The sequence below is a fragment of the Echinops telfairi genome, unplaced genomic scaffold, assembly GCF_000313985.2.
Source record: "Echinops telfairi isolate 266 unplaced genomic scaffold, ASM31398v2 ScPeMD7_7467;HRSCAF=8505_0, whole genome shotgun sequence".
Classification (NCBI taxonomy): Eukaryota; Metazoa; Chordata; class Mammalia; order Afrosoricida; family Tenrecidae; genus Echinops; species Echinops telfairi.
In genome coordinates, this window is record NW_022111367.1 from 10,559,241 (window position 1) to 10,573,139 (window position 13,899).

Genomic DNA, 13,899 nt, shown 5'->3' on the forward strand with positions numbered 1-13,899 from the left:
GTTGTGTCGGGAAGGTGAGCATCATAGAATGCCAATTTACTAGAAGAAAGTATTCTTGTGTTGAGGGAGTACTTGAGTGGAGGCCCAATGTCCTTCCAGCAGGATTTCTTTACTGGTAATTGGAGAAGCATTCAGGGTACTGCCCAATGCGTGTGCTCACCCTTTGTCTTGCTAACTTGGTCATCAGTTGGGTGCGTAGACAGAGCCCATTAGTACAAATAGAAGCAACTTTCTTGCAGGTACTCTTGCCAAGTCATTCTCTCAACAGGTTCTTTCTTTTCCCTACTTAAAATCACAACCAGTTCTTCTGGTTTGTGCAATTCCTACCAAGTAATCCATAAGCAATATTTGATTTGCAGAGGATGTGTTAAGTGTCTAGTTCATTCATCTCAAAACTGTTAAAACCTCTCCATCTTGAACCTTCCTCAAAAGGAGAAGCCTTGTTGCTGCTTCTACCTGCCTTTCAACCTCTCTCACTTGATAGCTGCTTTAGTAGGTCTTTCTGAAGTTAGAGTATGGGATCTAGACACGCAGTAAAAGATACAAGCTAAGTCAGTGGGTCACAGAGAGGGTCTGAGATTCGTGTTTCTAGACATGGCAGATGTCCACAGGTGGCTGGTTCTCTTCTGGAATACTTTTGTGCATTTTTCAGATGCACCATTACAGGAATTTCTGGCCATCATAACCCTTGATCCTGGCTGTGCCTTTTCCAGTTGTCTAGAGCCTCCTGATTGCTTTCAGTCCCTCTGTTGATTTAGTTTTCTCTCAAATCCATATAAACTTTGTGAGCTTAATATTATCTGTTAATTTCTTTTAAACTAAAAATAGATTATATGCATATGCCATCCTTTAGATTTGGAATTTTATATAGATAAATAACGTATTTTAATTGGGTTAAACTACCTGTTTGCTGGTTTACTGACTGGATGTCAGCTGCCCTGCTGAGTTGCTGGCACAAGTAAAGGCTCAATCATGGGATTGACAGGTGGGTGTTTAGGTAAGTGGGTGGGCGAGTGAACGAATGGAGAAACAGTTGACTTATGTTTTAGAATTTCAGAAGCCTAGCCTTTCTGTAGTTTCATTATAAGCTCCAATTTCTTTTAAAACGTTATCGAAGTAGGCGATGTTCACTAGGAGGCCTTCTCAGCAGGGTAATTCCTGGCCTCTCAACATTTGCGAAGTCCACACTCTACTAACTCGTGTAGCAGATCCAGATTCATGGTAGTTTCTAGGAGAGTCGAGAGACACGGAGGCTCCACAGACCCTGCCCACGAGGCTGGCTTTCTTAGATAGTACTTCCTTTCCACTCATCCATTTCTTTCCAACTCGGCTCCTTTTGCTCTGGGTGGCACCCGAACTGTCTTGGACCAACAGTAGCACCTCCTGAGGTATAGGTTTAGGAAAGATCTGAGTCTTGAGGTTCTCCTCTGGCTCAGAGGTCTGTGCAGCCATTAGTCTCTCTCTCCTGTGTCACTAGTTATTCCTTATAACTGTCAACAAACACCGGTGTCTGTGGTGCCATCCCATAACCCAACAGTCATTTCTCCTCTTTTCTTTGTGGGAGTATGTGTTCTAAATCCAGCCCATACAACCTTTTATTCCATTGAACCCATCTAGCTACATTAAGTCCTTTTAGAGGCAGTGATGGAGCAGAAGGTCATACACATATTTTGAAATGAAATCATTTATGATAATAAACCAGGGCCATAGACATTGAAAATCCTCCACAGAATTTTTATACATTTAAAAAATCTATTTCTTCATGCTCAAATGATTGAACCAACTTTTTCTCAAATATCATTCAAAGAAATCGAATTGGTAGTATTTCATAGTTTTTTTCTCTACTATTTTTATTGCAAGTGTAGAGTGCATCACTAATTGTTATTAGTAAACACAGGTTTTTATGGTACAATGTGATAACCTAACAATCATTTTGCATATTTTCTTTGTGGAAAGATTTGTTCTAATTCCTGAAAGACCAGTTGAAAAAGTTTTGGGATAAAGCAGCCCTGTCAAGTAACAATAAAATATTACTTATATTTTGATATAGCCTATATATCATAGTATTGCTGTTGTATACAGTTATAGTCTTACAGGGTGAACCATGTATGTTATTGCTGTTAAATGCCATTCAATTGGTTTGGACTCATAGCGACCCTATGAGAAACAAACAGAACAAACCCTTACCTGGTCCTGGGCCATCCCCATCACCCTTCTTTTGTTGGAGCCATCCTTACAATAAGAGAAGGCCATCAAGGAAATGAATTGACACGTGGCTGCAACCTTGGTTCAAACACATGCGCATGTGCATATGAGTATGTCTCCGTATGTGTATGTGTATCCAGCACTTGTCTGTCAGCTTGTCATGCTGTCGTGCTTGTGTGTTACTGTGAGGCTGGAAGCAATGCGCTGGTTTTCCCAATACCAGCTGGGTCACCCAAAGTGAACCAAGTTTCAGCAGAGCTTCCAGACTAAGAACAGACTAAGAAGGAACCGCCTGTCCACTTCTGAGGAATTAATCCCCAAAAACCTACGGGGTAGCATCAAAATATTGTCACATAGTGAAAACCTCATGAATAGAAGCAGAACATTATCAGAGACAGTGCACACACAAAAAACAACCCCAGGTCAGAAGGAAAGCAAAATGTGACTCAGGAAGTGCTGCCTTCTCGAAATAGAGTCGATCACAATGCTGCAGCTGGAATAAAGCATCTGGACCTTCATTGGCCGAAAGGGCCTGACTCAAAATGGGAAGAAAGAGCTGCAAACATATGTTAATCATTGGAACCTGGAATGTATAAAGTCTGAATCTAGGAAAATTGGGAGTTGTCAAAATGAAATTTAAAGCATAAAGATCGAGATCGTAGGCATTTGTGAGCTGAAATGAACTGCTATTGGCCATTTTGAATTAGAAAACATGTTGTTGACTATGCCGAGAAAGACAAATTCAAGAGGAATTGTGTCACATTCATCATCCAAAAGGACATTGTAAGAGTGATCTTGAAGTACAGTGCTGTCTGTGATAAGATAATCTCTATTCACATACAAGGGAATCCAGTCAATACAACTGTTATTCAATTTTCCTACCAACCACTAAAGCTAGTGCTGGAGAAATTGAAGAATTCTACCAGCATCTTCAGTCAGAAATTGATCAGACATGCCATCAATATGTGTTCGAAATTATTGCTGATTGGAATACAAACATTGAAAACAAAGAGGAAGAAAGAGTAGGTGGAAAATCTGACCTGAGTGGTAGAAATTAAACTGGAGTTTGTAGGATAGAATTTTGAAAGACCAATAACTTCTTCATTTCCAGTGCTCTTTTTAAACACAGAAATCAAATTGATTACATCTGTGGGAAGACACTATGGAGAAGCTCATTATCACCAGACAAAATGAGGCCAGGGGTTGACTGGGAACAGGTCATTAATTACTTATTTATAAGTTTGAAGCTGAAGAAAGTAAAAAAAAAACAACAACTCCGCTAGAACCAAATACAACCTTGAGGGTATTGGATTTGAGTTTTGAGAACATCTCATGAACGGATTTGACTCATTGAACACTAATAACAGACAACCTGATGAGCTGTGGGATGACATCAAGAATATCATACATGGAAAAAGCCAAAGGTCATAAAAAAAGACAGTAAAGAAAGAAAATATCAAAGTGGATGTCACAAGACACTGAAAGTTGCTCTTGAACAAAGAGTAGCTTAAGCAAATGGAAGAAATGAAGTCAGAGCTGAAGACAAAACAGAGCATTATAATGAAATGTGCAAAGACCAAGTGTTAGAAAACGGAAAAGATAGGACACGTTTAACAAATATCAAGCTGAAAGAACTGAAGAAAAAAAAATCCAAACTTCTAGTTACAATATTAGAAGATTCTCTGAGCAAATTATTGAACAAGAAGCATCCAATAAATGATGGAAGAAACACACAGAGTCACTGTACCAAAAAGAACTAGTCAACATTCAGTCATTTCAAGAGACAGTACATGATCAAATACCAGTGGTACTGAAGGAAGAAAGCCCACGCTTCACTGGAGGCATTAGCTAAAGAACAAGGCTCTAGAGATTGGCGAATGCCAATTGAAATATTTCAACACTGGAAGCACTCACTGGCTTATGCCAGGAAATTTAGAAAAGAGCTACATGGATTAGTAACTGGAAGAGATCCACCTTTCTGTCCATTCCAAAGATAGGTGACACCACAGAATGTGAAAACTATTGAACCATGTCATGAATATCACATGCAAGTAAATTTTTGTTGAAGATCATTCAACATTGATTACAATAGTACAGTGACAGGAAGCTGTCCCAAACTCGGGCTGATTTCAGAAGACATGGAACAAGAATAATCGTTGCTGACATCAGATTGATTTTAGCTCAAAGCAGGGAATACCAGAAAAATGTTTACTTGTGTTTTATTGACTACGCAAAGGCATTTGACTGTGTGGGTCATAACCACTGTGGATAACTTTGAGAAAAATAAGAATTCTAGAACAGCTCATTGTGCCCGTGAGTACTGCATGGTTTAAGATCAGGAAAGGTGTGCATCAGGGTTGTAACCTTTCACCATACTTATCCAATCTGTATGCTGAGCAAATAACCAGAGAAGCTGACTTCTGTGAAGAAGGTGGCAGCATCAGGATGGAAGAAGGCTGGTTAGCATGCTTTGATAGACAGATGATGCAAGCTTGTTTGTTGAAGGTGAAGACTTGAGAGACGTGCTGTGATGAAGGTCAAGGATTTCAGCCCTCAATGTGGATTACAACCCCATGTAAAGAAAACAAAAATCCCCACAACGGGACCAATAGGTAATGTCACGATAAACAGAGAAACAGTTAAAGTTGTCGCAGATTTTGCCTTGCTTGGATCCACAATCAGTGCTCATGGAAGCCACAGCCAAGAAATCAAAAAAGCACTGCATTAGGTAAATATGCTGCACACGTCTCTTTAAAGTGCTAAAGAGCAAGGATGTCCTGTTGAGGATGAAGTTGTGCCTGACCCACGCGGTGGCATTTTCAATGGCCTCATACGGATCTGAAAGTTGATCATTATATGAGGAAGACCAAAAAGAATTGATACATTTGAATTGTGGTGCTGGCTAAGAATAGCGCAAATACCATGAACTGCCAAAAGAACAAGCCGACCTGTCTTGGAAGAAGTACAGCCAGAGTGTTCTTTAGAAGCAAAGATAGCGAGACTTGTCTCGTGTACTCTGGACATGTTGTCAGGGGAAACCAGTCCCTGGGGAAGGACATCATAGTTGAGAAAGTAGAGGGGCATCAAAAAAGGGGCGGACCTTAATGAGATGGATTGGCATAGTGACTGCAGCAATGTGCTCAAACAGACCCATTGTGAGAATGGTGAAGGACTGGCCAGTCTTTCTTTCTGTTGAGGGTACGGTGGCTATGAGTCTGCCAACTGGAGGGCACCCCAAACAACTATGTATGTGTATCTGTATATGTATTTGCACATACCTGAGGGGGTTCAAAAAGTTCTTGGAAAACTGAACGAAAAGATGATGTGATTTTCTCAAGAACTTTTGTTTGTGCCCCTCACCCCACCGTGTGTGTTTGGGATGTGTATGTGTATAAAAGAATCAACTCCATTTAGATGTATAGCAACATTATTACTTAATATATTTTATTTGACTCACGATTTTATCATTTGAACATGAAACAACATGGAAATAGATGAATGATATACCAAAAATGATACATAATACTTGCCATGTATGTGGCAACCCAACACTAATATCTTAAGCAATGAAAAAATTAAAGTCACATGGTGTTTCACAGAAAATGATTTTTCCCTGCTTTAGTTTTTTTAAAATATTAAAATTAAATCACATAAGGAATTTATTTCTTAATCATATGTGACGAGTGTCCGCTGAGTGAACAATGCATAGAGTCGTTTGTATTCAGAGTATATTAATAGAAGAAGGAATGTATGTGCACTTTTAAAGTGTTCCCCCTGATTCAATCAAAGTGCGAGTATTTATCATTCAGAATTTGGACTGGACTGATTGAATTTATATTGAAACTGAAGAGACATTTCTCTTCTACTTGAGAAACTTTTTTAAATTTAGAAGCTTAGCATAAAATGAGAGCTATATATTTTTTTAAAGCAGAACGGTTTTCTGCCACTATGGAGTATAATTAAGATATTAAAATAAAAAATACAAGATGCAGTTTGTTCAACATGTGTTAAAATCACTTTCTATGTCGTTGTTTTTTCCCGTGCCCCCTAACACCTTTGGCGTGGAACATGCTGGATGAATAGAAACAATTTGGTGTGTGTGTGTGTTGTTGTTCTATTTTCCTGTGAAATAGTTGGGGTTTTCTGACTGTGAAAGAGATTCTTTGATTTTACTTTGAACTACTCAAATCGTTCTCCATTTCTTACAATGTAATTTGTGTGCTGATATCTAATATTCTGTCACTTGTCAACATTTTACATACTACTAGATTTTCATTCTGCGTAGTCACGTTGTTTGAACATTTGCAAGCAGAGCAGTCCAACTGCTATTGGCCTGTTTCCTTTTATGCCGCGATTTCTTCTATCCACCTGCTCACAGCAGGTCGTCTCCAGGCCTGAAGAGTAGCTAAATACTTTGGAAAATATCTTGAGATCCTGCTAAGGCCTAACAATTTCTGCATTTGTGTGATGCTAAGCTATTCAAGGCATACCTCTGAGAGTATTTTTTTTCTTTTTCTTTCTTATATTCTTGCTTAAATGTTTTTAACAGAAGATAAATTTATTATAAATAACAGTGTCAAGCTGATTGCAGCACTGGTGCATTCTGACTTGAATAGGTCATTGATATTCAACTAAGTGGAACTAATTTTCTATGTTAAAGCAGACAAATTTGGAAAAGCGTCACATGAATCTTATGCTATTTAGTATAGAATGCCAGATTAAATGGATTACTTGTGAATTGATTCCACTGTTAATAGATTATATAATATGATAACTTAACATTCAGTAAGCCTATGTAAAGTAGAATATTATATAGGCACATGAATACAGTGAGAAGAAAATTTATTGTGTTTGCAGAATTATCTGTAATACATTTAACAGCGCTTATACACACAATAACCCCCACAACTTCTGAGCACAAACTTTAGTTTTGATTCTAATATCTGTGTATAGGTGCGAAAATGGTTAAATTTAAAACCTACTTTTATTTATGAGAAATATCTTATACTTTTGTTCATACTTTGCCAGTCCAAAAAGAAATGGATTTGGAAGTAATCATCTTCCAAGTTTTTAGTTATAACAGAAACATTTTCTGTGTTTTCTAAATGTTTCTTTCCAGTCCCACTCTTAGAAGTAATTAGCTGTTATTTTGTACTATATGTATGAAATTATTCTAGAGTCACCAAATGTGATATGAAACCATCTATTTAGGATGTATAGGGTATATAAATATATAACTTAGAATAAGCAGAGGTTGGTCTTTTTCCTAAAGAAGCAGGAAATGAAAGCGTAATTATTAACCATCTCCTTTTCACATTCCCGAAAACATCAATTACAGTTATACATCTTAGAAACAAGCCTACCCGTAGAACAGAAATAACTCCTTTCACCATGCTTCAAAAAAATCTAATCACGATATAACAGCTGGGGTTTATTTACAACTATAATTTAAAATATTAATTTTGATGATAGTCTTACCTGCTTTTGTAATGCAGTCCTAGAAGCATAAGCATTTTCTTGATCTTTATCAGCATATGTTTTATGATCTGGGGTAGCTTTTAAAAAATCAGTATAATGGGAAAATGTCTTTTTAAGGCCACCTCTCCTCCCACCCCCACCACTCACATACACATGCACACGCACATTTTTCACCTATCTGTTCACTAGAGAATTAGATTTTAGTGGCTGCCAGAGGAAAAGAATTCTGGAAAGTATAAACATTGATTGTAGTAAACATGGAAAATAGTGCAGACAGCGGCATTGATAAGCCAAACCCCATAGTCATGGCCTTTAAAACATATTATCAGTTGGAAATCACTGAAGGGGAAAGGAAGGCTATTAGGTTTTCCCTCGGACTGTTCAGGGAGATGACTTTCAGAGGTGAAATTGCCTCTGATTACATGATTCTAGGAAGATACTTTGGGGGCATCTGATTTATTGCTTGTTTTTTTCAAATGTTTTTGTTTTCTCGTGAATAACCTAATTTTGCATGAGTCACATGTAACTACTCTTGGATAAATTGAATTCTAACAAAAGTAAGACTCATTTTGCTAACCAAGTCCTTTTTTTTCTAAAACATTCTCTTCAGTAAAGACAAGAGAGGGGGTTGGGGGTATTTTTACATGTTGGAGCAGACTATCAAAATTTGAAAAGAAGGTCATCTGTGTCAGGTTGTGAAGTAACATTTTAAAGTGAGATAGGGTAACTAACATCTCTGAAGAAGGTACAATTGTATCTTACCTTTCGCTGTTAGCTTATCAAATGCGCAGTCCACATTTGTTTTGGTGCCCATCAGACTCACACAAGGCAGTATTTACTTTGTTCTCTGTGGATTCTCTAACCCAAGTGTCTGAATCCTAGACTGTGGGAAAAGTATATGATCCTGCTTCCTGTATAGAAATAAATTCCAGCTTTGAATGAAATAGGATGTTCTCATTTTCCATTACATTAATCTTTATGCTGAAATAGGCCACATCCTCTCTCCACTCCCCCACCCTCTTCTGTGACCCCCCACCCCCCAGCCCCTGCATTATTTAAAGCAAGTATAGAGATTATCAGAGTATGGTGAAAAGATCAAGGCAGTAGTCATTATACATGTAATTGTGGCTTGCTTTATAATTGATTGCAAAGTTTGGGGCAACTTATCGGTGCTTGTATCTGTGATTCACGTATTTGTTGTTGTTTTTAATGTGAAAATTGAAGTTTTTAAGCCTATTTCCATCTTATATGTTGCAAAATTACTTATATTTACCTTGGATTCAGTCTATCCCTTATAGTGGAAGGAAAAAGAACTCTCAAATTTGGAGTAGCCCTGGAGTGTATGTAGTAGGTTACAAGTTGGGCTGCTCACCAGAAGATCAGCAGTTTGAAGCCACCAGCCGCTCCATAGGAGAGAGAGGAGGTTTTCTGTTCCCATAAAGAGTCACAGTCTCAAAAACTGGAGGAGCAACTCGATCCTGCCCTATAGGGTCACTGTGATTCAGGATTGGCTCCATGACAGTGAGTTTGTTGTTGGTGGTGGTTGGCTTCTTAAGTAGAAGGTATTTTATACTTATTGAATGCCACCCTAACCCTGGTGGTATAGTTTATGCTGCAGATTTTATTGTATTTCTGAGCTCTACCTAGGACTACGAGATAAAACCAATATTTCTTTGCAAAACTTACACTGTGGTAAAGTCATTTTTAACAACTAACCTTAGAATCACACGTGATGTCAAACTGCTTTGTACATTTCCTGTAGTGTCAAAAATTAAAGCATAATCCTCTCCCTCCACGCAGATTTGCAGCAGCTGTGTTTTCGAGAGTGGAGCTATACAGCACCAAAACCGAAACCAAACTCACTGCCACCGGTCGGTGCTGACTCATCACGACCCTTATAGCACGTTTATAGTGCGTTTCCAAGACTAACTCTTTGTGGGAATAGCAAACCCCACCTTTCTCCTGAGGAGCTGCTGGTGGTTTTGAACTGTGAACCTTGAGGTTTGCAGCCCACTGTATAAACCAGAGGTTCTCAAACTTTTTAAACAGGGAGCCAGTTCACTGTCCCTCAGACCCATTGGAAGGCCGGACTATAGTTTTTAAAAAAAACTATGAACAAATTCCTATGCACACTGTACATATCTTATTTTGAAATAAAAAAACAAACGGGGCAAAAACACCCAGTGGGCCAGATAAATGTCCTCAGTGGGCTGCATATGGCCCGTGGGGCGCGGGGCCATAGTTTGAAGATGCCTGGTAAACACTATGTCAGCATTTTTTATTAACGCAATGTAAATGCAAAGGAAATCTCCGCATTCTAAAATCCATTTAACTTTAGATTAAGGTGCTTCCTATTAGCCTTTAATTGGATGTGATTAAACTGAAACATAATGTCATTTAAAAAGCAAATATCAAGAGAAGAATCTAGCAAAATCCTATCAGTGCCTTTTAAATTCTGACTATGCTCAAGTAAAACCCTGTGGATTGATGTCAGTATTTGGCAGACCAGTGTCCATAAGGTCAGTGGTTCAAAATCATCAGGTACTGTACATTAGAAAGATGAGGCTGTCTGTACCTGTACTTACAGCCTCAAAAATCCCATATAGGGTCACGGCATTGGGGTTTACCTGTGAAAAGACATTTTCAAAGTTGAAAAATGTAAAATTCCATTACAGACCAGTGCTAACAGACAGACATTTAAAACTCGATTTTGATGATACCGTGCTAGTTTTGAACCTATATAAAACAGTATCCCTCCATAAGAAATCCAAGTGCCCTCAGTAAAGCAGTCATTATTACCATATGTTGAATTTCATCAACAAACGAGTTGTGGAAACGGATTTTCTCTTGCCTTACATAAGTAGCCACATAATACCCAACTTTGTGTCTGAGCCCACAGACTTCAAAGGTTCACTAAGCGGCTCTTTGCAGAATAGGTTTACTGAGCTGTGTTAGATGAAGATGGTAAGATGTGAGTTATGTTGGGATATATTTTGGAGGGAGAACAGAAAATACGGACTCACTGTAAGACGAGAGGGAAGTTAGGGAACTAAGAGTTAGCAACCACAACTGAATGAGGGTATTGTTTCTTGAGATGGAAAGGCTGGAGAGGAGGTAGAGAGCGCCATTGTTCTCCCACGGAGCAACTGGTGAGGTCAAACTGTTGGCCATTCAGTTTGCAGCCCGGTGTGTAACCACTGTGCCATGAGGTCCCTTGTGTGGTTATATTGGAGATGGGAAGTGCAAGTAGAAGCCCCACGGAGCCTTGAACTAAAGGAGAAGACAAATAGGATGGGAGCTTGCGGCGAGTTTTTGATCTTCGTTATTTTATTATTGAAGAGACTGGATCATTTGCCTTGTGCAGTTTCGTCTTGTTCAGATACAGCTCCTTGCAACTCCACAGTGTCATTTAACATGTTCTTAGAAATTAACATTTAGATTTAGAGGCATAATCAAATGCAAGTATTGTTATTTTTGGCAAAACTACCTAGGCAGTGGTGTTCCTTCCTTTATCGTTACCTAGAATAATCCTTTAAAACCAACACCCCCTCAGGGACTGTTTGATTGCACAGTGGACAGTTTGCACAGGAAAGACTGACTAATTGCTGGATCCTTTCCTTTTACTGACCAGTTCTTAGTTACTTCCCTATCATTCTCCAAAGTGACTACATTGGTCTGTAATTTTGCTTTTAAAAAATATATTCATTATGAATCCATGTATTTAAGTATATCTTATGGTCTTTAATCTGTTGCTGTTATCGTTCTTATTGATGCTCAGGTTGTGCTAAAGGACTCTCCTCCAATTGGCTCCCGAGCCTTTTTGATCTGAGTCTACTCTTCAATAGCTCCCTTGCTTTCGTAGACGATGAGACGATGAGACGTGTTTCTGCCGATTTGGAATGAGCCATTGTCCCAGGAAGATTGGCTTATGTCATCTTGTTTTGTTGAGGAAATTGGTATTTGTTGACAACAGAGTAGGAGAGATATTAGTTGCTAGTAGGACTTTTCCGTGGATAATATAGATAAATGTATGAATTAGCTAGGGATCGTTTAAGAGTTACTTGGAGATCTTGTTAAAATGTAGACTCCTATTCAATGGATCTGGGGGTTGAATGCAAGCTCTCAGCAGGGGTAAAACCAGAATGAACTGTTTCGACACTCTGATATAAACCCATCTGTCTAGGAAATGATCCGTCTCGGTAAATGCTTTCCCATTTCCTTCTGGCTGCTTCCCGTATTCACCCAAGCAGCCAATTTTCCATACCTTAAACTCATCATCCTTTTTTTTTTTTGTCTGAAATTTGCATAAAATGTCCCATGAGCCCTGAAGTTTCTCTTCCACTTTCTTTTTCACAAATTCATGTTCATTTTTAAATACCCAGCTTTAATGTTGTATTAGGGCGGGTAGACTAGTGAGCAAAACAAATCCAAAGACACTCATATAAGTGTAAGAGAGAGCTTTATATCAAGAAGTAGTTGTACATCAGGAAAACATCCCAGTACAGTCCAGAGCAATTTCACTCGTCCAGTGCTAGTCCACACATGGCTCTTCAAACTCACGCAGCTACATGAACCATGCAGAATGCAGGCCAGTGAGTGCAGTCTTGTGGATCCAATGGTGTGGAAGCATCACCAGGGCTCTGGCTACCATCAGTGTGGCCCATAGTGGCTCGTCAACAGGAAGGTGAAGCAGAGTGTGTGGCCCACCTCCAGGAAGAAAGAAGAAGAGGCCAACCTTGGAGCCATTTATCTCAGTAGCTCTCCAATCAAGCTGCAACCTGATTGACAGGCTAACTCCACCCACATGTGCCTAGGGAGCCATGTTGACACAAAAAACCCTAACTATCTCAAAGGTCTACACACAGTCTTTCTTCTATGGATATTTAGTTAATCTGGCCTTTGTAATACTTTGTAGAGAACTTTGAAATGCTACTTATATTGAATTATAATGATCCATTATGATTAACTTCTTTCATCTGGCATAATGCTTTCAAGGTTCATCTCTTTGGTAGATTTATCAGTGCTTTATTTTTTTATTATTAAGCAGTATTTAATACTGAATAGTAATAATGATATATCATATTTTATTAATCAGTTTATCAATTGATAGACATTTACATTTTTGCTGTTATGACTAAGGCTGCTATGAAAACTGTGTGTCTGCAAATGTATATTATATTGTCGCAAAAAGATGTAAAACACAAATTTGCCAACTCAGTATTTCCCAGAGGTACAATCTAGTGAAGCCAATTACATTAATTATATTTTGCAACCACCCCATTATCATTGCCAAATTTCTCATTGCCATAAGCATTCAATGCTTCTCAAACAATGGTTTCCCTTCCCCCACCTCCCTGCCTTGCTAACCACTATTCTGCCTATCCTTATTATTTCACATAAGTGAGATCATGTAACATTGACCCTTTTACTGAGTGTAACATTTTCAAGGTTTATCCATGTGTAGCGTGGATCAGGATGTATGGCTGAATACTATTCCATTTGTACGTATGTACCACATTCCATTTATCCATTCATCTGTTGATGGACTGGTAGTTTGTTTCTATTTTTGGCTATTGTGAATAGAGCTGCAATGAATGTTGTGTACATGTGTTTCTTTGCATTGCTGCTTTCTGATCTCTTGGGCTTGTACCTCCAACAACAATAACATCAACAACAAAAAAACGAACTTCCGAGTTGATTCTGACTCATAGTGATCCTATAGGACCAGATAGAAATGTCCCTGTGGATTTGTGAGACTGTAACTCTTTAGAGGTGTAGAAAACCTCATGGGGTCAAAAGATACTTTTATGTTTAACTTTTCTAGGAGTTGCAAAATTGTTTTCCACTGGGCTATACTATTATATATACTACCAGCAAAAGATAAGGGTTCCAACCTCTCTACATCCTCACCAAAATTTATTTTTGTTTTTGTGTTGTTTTTTAAAAATCTTTGCCACCCTAGTAAAAGTGAGGTGATATCTCATTGTGGTTTGGGTTTGCATCTATCTTATTGGCTAATGATGTTAAACATTTTTCTTGATATGCTTATTGTCTATTTGAATATCCTTTTTGGTCAAATGTCTCTTCAAGCCCATTGCCCAATTTATTATTATTATTTTAAATCATATTATTGGGGGCTCATACAATTCTTATCACAATCCATCCATCCATCCATTGTGTCAAGCACATTTGTACATTTGTTGCCATCATCATTCT

The 13,899-nt window shown here is 38.4% G+C and overlaps 1 protein-coding gene across 1 annotated transcript in view; it reads left to right on the forward strand.

Annotated features, from left to right (window-relative positions):
* Positions 1-13,899, forward strand: part of PCCA (propionyl-CoA carboxylase subunit alpha) — a 427,069-nt gene that overhangs the window by 338,251 nt on the left and 74,919 nt on the right. The window lies entirely within an intron of this gene.